We start from the raw sequence: 9,969 nt of genomic DNA on the forward strand, positions 1-9,969 counted from the left end.
AAAATATATAGAAGAATGTGTCTTATTTCGGTTTCCATCTAGATGAAGTGATTTAGTGTTTTCAAGATTATTAAAGTCAGTACTTATTTATGAAATTCTATCAGAACATAAGTCCTCCATAAGTCTTCGTATTATTTAAAAGCTTTTCATCGGAAAGGGACACCTTTTGCAGATCTGATCTTTTAATTCGATAAAATAGATAATTCAACATTTTATAATTAAATATTATTTAAAATAAATATATTAATGAAATATCTGGAGATAACGAACAGCATTTGAACTGTGAAGTTCATTAAACTTTACAAAATAGGTATGGAACAAAGACGGACCTCCAAATATCAGGGGTGGAATCAGGTGCCATGGAGGAATTAGCATCCTTTGCATTAATACAAAGAAACAACATATCATAGTCAACTCGAAGTTAAAAAAAACACGACCAAGTATGTTCCATATTTGATAATCTTAATGACTATAAAAATACATGGCCAACTAACAATGATAGAGGTTACGACCAAACTTTTTTCCATCGTCACATTCCTATAATTATGTAGTGATATATTCAAATGTGATAACAGCTACAAATCGTGTTTCTGTCTCTTCACTGATTTGCAGATACAGTCCATTATTGGATCAAATTTTGCATGCTTCGTGTCCATTCGTATCCATTTTTAGACTTTTGTTTTTATGCTATTTTTACCACACGCGTTTACCTGATCAACACAGTATGATTGATTGATTGTATATTGTTTAACGTCCCTCTCGAGAATTTTCACTCATATGGAGACGCCACCACTTGCCGGTGGAGAGCTGCAAATTTTTGTCCTGTACTCGGCACTCAGGGCCATTGAGCAGGGAGATATCTTTTTCGTGCCAGCACCAGCACTGCGACACGGGACCTCGGTTTATACAGTCTCATCCGAAGGACCGGTCTCCACGTCCCACAGTGGGATTCGAACCCGCGACATGAGGATTGACTCCTTACTTCGCGACTCTAGAGCAGACGCTCTAACCACTGCGCCACGCGGGCGACTCGACACAGTATGCTGACAAAGGAAGAGACAGATTGTCACCTGACCCCACCTATTTTATTTCGAGGGATCCATGTTTTTGTCCACACGATTCGTATTGTTTAAAAGAATTATAAGAGAAAGAAATGTATTTTTGAAATAGAAAGAGAAAGGTGATTGTTCGCTTTCTTATTCGTACTACAGCAAATTGACACAAAAATGTTTGTTTAGTTTATGGTAGAGTTTTTCTCTCATTTAAATATGCTCGAGGAATGCATGTTCTTCTGACCACGTGTGAGAAGATAGAATTATCTTGTTATGCATCCAACCATTTGTAAGGTTTATTTAAAACCAGAAGTCTCAGTCGAGACTGTAGCTCTACTGGTTTGTACTTATAATAAAGGACGAGAAAAGCAGCAGTTGGGACAAAAACTTTACAAAAGCAATAAATAGAATAATGATCCTTGATTAAGTCTCTTTTTGTGGCAAGATTGCAATAAGACTACAACTGTGGGAGTAGCCTTTTAAAATAAAATTATATAGAATTTTCAATTTTAATTACCATGGCAACATCGATCACGAAATTCAAAACACAAAACTGATAACTATGTATCTCAGTGTAGTGTACTTGCATGCCAAATTATATTATAATCAGACTAAAACTGTATTTGGAGTAGCATTTTGAAAGTATTTCACAGAAATTTCTATTTTTAGTAACCACGGCAACACCGTTCATCGAAATTAAAATCCGATACACAAAATTATGTATCTTAGTGTAGACTACTTGTTTGTGAAGTTATATTGAAATCAGATCAAATCTGTAGGAGGAGTAGCATTTTGAAAGTATTTTACAGAAATTTCTATTTTTAGTAACCACGGCAACACCGTTCATCGAAATTAAAAACAGATATACATATTTATGTATCTTAGTGTAGTCTACTTGTTTTTGAAGTTATATTGAAATCAGACCAAAACTGTAGGAGGAGTAGCATTTTAAAAGTATTTTACAAAAAATTCTATTTTTAGTAAACACGGCAACACCGTTCGTCGAAATTAAAATCCGATATACAAAATTATGTATCTTAGTGTAGTCTACTTGTGTGTGAAGTTATATTGAAATCAGACCAAAACTGTGGGAGTAGTTACTGTAGCATTTTCAAAATTATTTTTACAAAAAGTTCTATTTTTAGTAACCACGGCAACACCGTTCGTCGAAATTAAAATCCGATACACAGAATTATGTATCTTGTGTGTGAAGTTATATTGAAATCAGACCAAAACTGTGATAGGAGTAGCATTTTAAAAGTATTTTACAAAAAAATTCTATTAACCACGGCAAAATCGAAATTAAAACACAGAATTATGTATCTTAGTGTAGTCTACTTGTGCCAAGTTATATTGAAATCAGACCAAAACTGTAGGAGGAGTAGAATTAAAAAAGTATTTTACAAAAAGTTCTATTTTTAGTAACCACGGCAACACCGTTCGTCGAAATTAAAATCCGATACACAGAATTATGTATCTTAGTGTAGTCTACTTGTGTGTGATGTTATATTGAAATCAGACCAAAACTGTGGGAGGAGTAGCATTTTAAAAGTATTTTACAAAAAATTCTATTTTGAGTAACCACGGCAACACCGCTCATCGAAATTAAAACCAGATAAACAGAATTATGTATCTTAGTGTAGTCTACTTGTGCCAAGTTATATTGAAATCAGACCAAAACTGTAGGAGGAGTAGAATTAAAAAAGTATTTTACAAAAAATTCTATTTTTAGTAACCACGGCAACATCGTTCGTCGAAATTAAAAACAGATTAACAGAATTATGTATCTTAGTGTAGTCTATTTGTGTGACAAGTTATATTGAAAGCAGACCAAATCTGTAGGAGGAGAAGCATTTTGAAAAATTGTTTACAGACAGACAGACGGACAGAGAGACAGCCTGACAGACGGACGGACGACGGACGCTGGACGCATTACTATCGCATAAGATCTTCTGGTCTCCGACCAGTAGAGCCAAAAAGGGAAGGTTTAAGCATTCCTAAATATATTAAAGCATTTTTGTAAAACGTTTATCGAAATATCCTTTTTATTTCTCTAGCAACTAAGAATGAGAGATATGGATAAAAAGAACAGTATTTGAGCTCAGAAGTCCATAAAACAATACGAAAAAGGAGCAGGGTAAACAAGGACCTAAAAAAATTTCAGAGGTTGGATCAGATGCCATGTTTGAGCAGGAGTGATCATCCCCTGCCGATTGGTCACCATCTCTTGTGTTTTTGCCCTGTTCACGACATGTTTTGTTACTAGATTTTTTTAATTTGGTCAACATTCGTTCTATTCACCATTTTTATTGCAATGTACAAAAATATTTTCTTGATAAACCAATATTAAAAAGTGTACTTTATCAAAAAATATTAACAAATTATATTTATTTTTCTTAATATTTCATATACCAAAAAATATGTTTCTTAAGATCTTTATATTTTCATTGCCTAAAATTCATTAGCAAACAAAAAATAAACCAACAATAAGTGCGAAATAGTAGATTAACAATTAGAATGAAAAAGTTAACGTCAGTCAACATGCTTACTTTACGGGAGACTATGAAAATATTTTTTCCCTTTTTTGACGGTGGCTTAGAAATTGTTGAAAAACCATACGTACATGTATATCCAAAAACTTCCTCTATTTTGTCAATGAGAAAGTTATGTATCTTTTCACTATCATCTCTTGAGTAATTGTACTCATTAAAAGAATGCTTTTAAAAAATAATTTTCAACCTGCAAATGACAAGGTAAGTAAATTTAGAAATTCTTTTGCGATTGTCCATTCAAGGTAGCTCAGTCTGTAGGGCGCTCGCTCCGTGATCGGGAGGTCGTGAGACCCAAAATTGGTATCAACTGTTCCTTCGCCTTGCACTCGGCACTTGAAGTGAAAATTGAGGGTCATTCGAATGAGATTTCAAAAACCGAGGCCCCGTGTCATGGCAGGCGTTGGCACGATAAAGACCCCTCATTGCTCAATGGCCCTGAGTGCCGAGTAAAGGTCAAAATTTGAAGCCCTTCACTGGTATATGGTGACGTCTCTACATGAGTGAAAATTTCTTGAATTGGACGTAAAACAGCGTACAATCCATTAATCAATCGATTGAAAAAAACAACTTTTTATGACATCAAAATACCTCTATTACTTTCTCTTTGGGAATGATTGTATAAAGAGAAGTCTTTAAGAGGTCACCATAGTGGATGAAAAATAAGGAGAAAACGAACAGTATTCAAGAACAAAAGTTCATAAAACAATGCAAAATAGGAGCAGAGCAAACACGCACCTCCGACACATCAGAGGTGGGATCAGGTGCCATGGAGAAGTGAGCATCCGACCGGTCACACCCGCCGAGTGCTCTTTGTCATGATGCTAAAATGTCAATTATCTGCAATGAGTAGTTGCTGAGAAAACTGTGGCGATTTTTTTAATGTGAAACATATGGAGATAAAGAACAGTATTCAAGATCAAAAGTCCACAAAACAATACAAAGTAGGAGCAGAGCAAACACAGACCTCCAAAACATCGGAGGTGGGATCAGGTGTCATGGAGGAGTGAGCATCCCCTGCCGATGCTTGTAGATATAATTAAACTTTGCTGTTTCAACTTTTGTAAGAATCTCTCCTTGTTTCTTCTGATCACACTTTATTAGCTACCAAAATTACCTAGCAAATTGCAACTTCACCTTGAAATTTTCATCCTGCAGGATGATTGCTGTCGTACACAAAATAATCCTGTTATTATCAAACAACGAGGATTGAGTTCTTTTATCTGTAAACAACTTAATTGTTTTACCATTTTTTTTTTCAAAAAGATTTAAATTCGAAGAAAATGTTGCTTCAACAAACAATAAAGGTAACATTTTTTAGATCAAATCATCACAATGTGAATATTTGATGTTTTGTTACCGTAGGACCAGTTTTTAAAAACTCGTCACACAAGGATCACTTCTGTCTTGTGTCTAGAAGACGCCTAAATGATATTGCATCAACTTGTGACATTTAAATGCACTTTATGTACATGCTTTATCGTTATAAAATGTCTGAGATATGAAAGTCACTTGTTAACACAGATATACACAGATTTCCTCTAAGGTTTCTTATATTATCAGTGCTTCGGATCATTTAAAGTTTGATCTCCGTCGCTTTTTGACATATTTTATCACTTTTTCCGTGAGTTGTTAATATTGGAATCGTAAAATTGTCCATTTTGCGGAATTTAATAGTCTAGCAGTTGGGGTGTTTGACCTTCTTTTGTTTGAACAATAATCATTTCTAGCTCTTCCTTCCAGTATGGGATAACGTCTGAGTACCTTTTAATGTTATTAATATCAAAACAAATAGCTTATTTTTGCATTTACTTTTTCCTATTCCCTTCATGAAAAATATGGAAATAACGAACAGTATTCAAATCAAAAGTCCATTAAACAATACAGAATACGAACAGTGCAAACACGGACCTCCAAAATATAAGAGGTGGGATCAGGTGCCATGGAGGAGTGAGCATCCCCTTCCGACCAGTCACATCCGCTGTTTGCTTCTTGTTATGATTTGGAAGTAACGGAGAAAATCCGTCGACAATTGAGTGGGTAAATAATGGACTTACAATTAGTATGAAAAGCATCAGTCAAAATTTGACTTAATGATAAATTGCATTTGCTGACTAGGTTATGGTATCAACCATAGAACTATAAAATGATGACGTTAAACGAGACTGTTGGTTTTCTTGTTTCATCAACCTGTATGTCAATTACCTAAAGGATACCGGAAGGATATATTGACAACATTTATCAGAGAACAGGACTTAAAATAAAATATCGGAATCCCAAAACGCATTTATTGTGCTCCTTTCATAAATTCATATATCTTCCAGGGAATCAAAATAAAAAGGTTTGGATTCTGCTATATCTGTTTCAAATTTGGCTGTTTTGCTAATATTATACAAAAAGAAAACTAACATCGAAAAATCTTTTCAAAAATGAATTCATGTTAGTCTGAATCTTAAAAGTGTGAGCCCGACGAACTTTAACTTGAAAACGTCCTAAACTGCAAAACTAAATATGTACAGAAGACATTAAAAAAACCAAATCTTTTAATAGAATACTGTAAACTATCTTTTAACACAATACTGTAAACTTTTTTAAGGGTTTGAAAGACATGTAAATATATTTTTGTCCCGAAAATACCATTGAATTCAAAATTTATCGTTAAAAATCAGGTGCCATGGAGGAGTGAGCATCCCTTGCCGACCGGTCACACCCGCCGTATGCGTGTGCTCCTTGTCATGATCGGGAAAAAATCCGTCGTCAATTCAGTGTATAAATAATGGACTAACAATTAGTATGAAAAACATCAGTCAGCATTTGAAAGATTGATAAATTGTATTTGCTGACAAGGTCATAGTATCGATTGAAGGATATGGAGACTGCGAACAGTATTCAATATCAAAGTCTTTAAAACAATACAAAACAGGAGCAAAGCAAACATGGGCCTCTAAAACATCAGAGGTTGGATCAGGTGCCATGGAGGAGTTAGAGAACATCCACCATAGAACTTATGAAATGAAGACTTTTAACGAGACTGCTGATATTCTTGTTTCATCAACTTGTTTGTCAATAATTTATCTCGTTTTTGAAACTGTTAATACGAAGAGCATGCTCTTGCGTATCTAATAAACTGAGATACTTATAGGGTTGACGTTCACCCTATATTCTACACAATAACAATTTTCTTAGACCCTTCTTAAGTTTCATAAAAATACAAATGGGATCTTAAGGTTCATGTCGTGGGCCTTTATAGACTATATCTGACTCAACTTGCTCAAGCATAAAACACATGAAACTCATGATTTGTATATAAGAACACTAAATTGATATTATAAAAAAATGAAATGCTTGCAAACCTGAAAATTTTAAATCAGGGAAAGTGATACAAGGTAGATGTCTTAGCCAGTAAGGTGTACTACATGGATATACATATCTTGACTTAGGCAAATATGATATAAGTTATAAATATGTAGCTATTTCTTATTTCCCAGTGTTTCCCTGGATATACCTGTAATTTCTGGGAATTACCAGTATTTCCCACCTCTTGGGAAATACGAGTATTTCCCACTTTTTTGCCAACCCTGTTGTGCAGGTGATGAAGGTGTATTGTTGCATTAGTAAGGGAAGTTGACGATAGAAAAGTTAGTCATCACGTTCATCACAGAGCTTGGTTGTTAGAATACCATTAACGACTTTTTCAAGTAAAACATCCAAATATGAAACAGTTGTGTCAGACTCTGTGGTATCTTTTATCTCAAGTTCACCAGGATATACCGTATCGACATAAGAATGGAAATTACTAATGTTAATTGACAATACGTCGTCGATATTCCTAAATGTCGACATATGATTTATAACCTGAATTCTTCAGACCACTTCGTTAATTCTTTAAGATTAATAGGATATTTTTACTAAAATCTTCTGTGAGGTTTTAAGCAATAAACTAAACTTAATTATAAAACTACAGTGTAATACAGTGTAATAAAAAATTTGGATATAAAATTCTTTTTAAATCAGTTCGTGATGTATATATCTTTTTTATATACCTAGAACTTATCGAGTATGGAACATGATTATTATAACCGTTAAGTTACATCAGACAAACTAACGTGATAAAAACTGTCGAAAGTACTTTTAATGATCAAAAAGAAAATGATGTAAGGCAAGAAATTAATTACAGTTATTTTTTTTTTCTCATCAGTTTTCTTGTACGTTAGGCATTGGTCTGTCTAGAGCTTCTTTAACTTTTTAATTTACCGAGAAAATCTGAGAGAAAAAATGGTTTCATTAAGACATGGAATCTTCACAATAATTTAATTGTTTTCTCTTATATCAAAAATGAAAAAAAAAGAAAGTAAGTATTAATAGTAGTTGCAAGTTTAAAAGTCGTATTCTTGTCGTTTGTCTTTGTAGGGTTATCATGTGTCTAATTAGAAACAAATATCTAACTTTTGATGGTTATCTGGCTATACGGTGAAAAGAGAAATGTCGAAATACAATAAATCTGCGATGCATCATTATTTGTACTTTTATACGAGGACGGTTCAATAAATAATGTCCTCGGTGCTCGGAAAGAAGCAAAAGACATTTTTCAATGATTTAGTCTTAATGATTTAAGTTAAATATTTCTATATAAAAGAAAATGGTAAAATATTTTTATCTAATTTTTGATTGTTTTTAGATCTCATTTTTTGAGTATGCCCTTCGTATACTGGAATATGGTAGATCCTGTGATTACCTGGACCTGTTTCTTCTTTCTGAAAGGTGTTTTTCAAGTTTGGAAAATGAACCATGTGAAAGGGTGACAGATCTGGCGAATATTGTTGGTGTGACAAAACAATAACTTTCTGTTTATCACCAAAACACCTTTACTCTTCAGAGACTGTGGGTTTGGACGCTGTCATGAAGAAATTTAATGTAGTAGATTCCTGATTCTGATTCTTTAATCTCATAAACCTTTCGATGTTTCTTAAAAAAATTTGCAATCTAGGCGCCCCCCATGAATTAAAAATCCTCCCTGAATAAGAATTTGATTAAGAAGACCACTAATATTTAAAAAAATGGCATATAAATATGTCTTTGTGCTCTTGCAATTCTTTGCTCTTTTAAGACCTTTGCTGTTTTTGTCAAGTGCATCTTATTGTAAATTTGTTTTGAGGGTTAAAAACAATGGATTCATGTTTCATTATCTCTCTGAATTTCAGACAAACGTAGATAACTACAATTTCTGATTTTTAAAAATAATTGTTCAGATATTCTGAAACGCTGTCGTTTTCACTCATTTTTAAAAAATAGGGTGACCATTGAGTACTAAGCTTTTTTACTGTCAAATGTTTCTTTAGAATAGTGTAAACTACCCCCAAATTGATGCCTATCAAATTTGTGTTTTAAAGTCAACCGAACATCATAAGTGATAATTTGTTAAATTTTGGCAAACAGAACATTGGTTGTTGTAAATCCTTGTCTCCAAGGACGGTACCCATTGCTGATACCCATTATATCATTATTTTCATTTAAATCCACCTGCTCATGTGTCTATAAAACATATATTTGTTGCTGTAAAGTTCACAAATCTCAGTGAATATTTCTTTGGGATTCTTTTCAAGTTTCACGACAGCTTTAATGAAGCGTTCAATTTCACCCTACATTTAGTTTACTGATTCTTGAACATTCATTTTTAATGCAGTGTCTCGAATAGCCTTTGTTTTTTAGCTTCTCATCATGAAAATATATATTGAAAAGTGGTCACATAAACTGATATCAATTTATTAAAGATTCAACCATGAGAGAAAGTCAAGCTTTATACCATATGATATCTGTGTTGAATGTCATACAGTTCAGGACATTATTTATTGAACAGCCCTTGTATTCTCTTTAGTACCTATTATATTGAAGGTCTATTAACCAGTACGTACGTTTATAAGAATTTTAACAAGATATTAAAATGAATGAATCAGTATTACAAAAGTAGGTTCTAACTCCTATGGTTATGCAGTTAAGTTGGTTAACAGAAGTTTTAACAGAAAAATGTGTAAGGAGATCACGCTTTCTAATTAAAAAGGAAATTTTCAGACTAGCATTGGTCATACATTTTAAGTTGGTTAAACAAATGTATTAAGAGTTTAAAATTTGTAGTGATAACATATTAACAATTCAAAAATGGATATTTTAAAGAAAATCATTATAAAGAATCATGAAATGATTTAATAAGCGTCATAAATGGATTAAAATATTGAATGTTTCAACTATTGTTGAATTTATTTTCGTTATATGCAGCCTTGAACATGCACGTTTACTGAGAATAATTCTTTCTTGGTAATTTTTTATTTTGAATTTCTTGCATCAAAATGAAAATATATATATATATATTA

Source organism: Saccostrea cucullata, unplaced genomic scaffold (genome assembly GCF_032062105.1).
Source record: "Saccostrea cucullata isolate Sc308-1 unplaced genomic scaffold, CSIRO_AGI_Scuc_v1 ctg784, whole genome shotgun sequence".
In the NCBI taxonomy this organism is placed as follows: domain Eukaryota; kingdom Metazoa; phylum Mollusca; class Bivalvia; order Ostreida; family Ostreidae; genus Saccostrea; species Saccostrea cuccullata.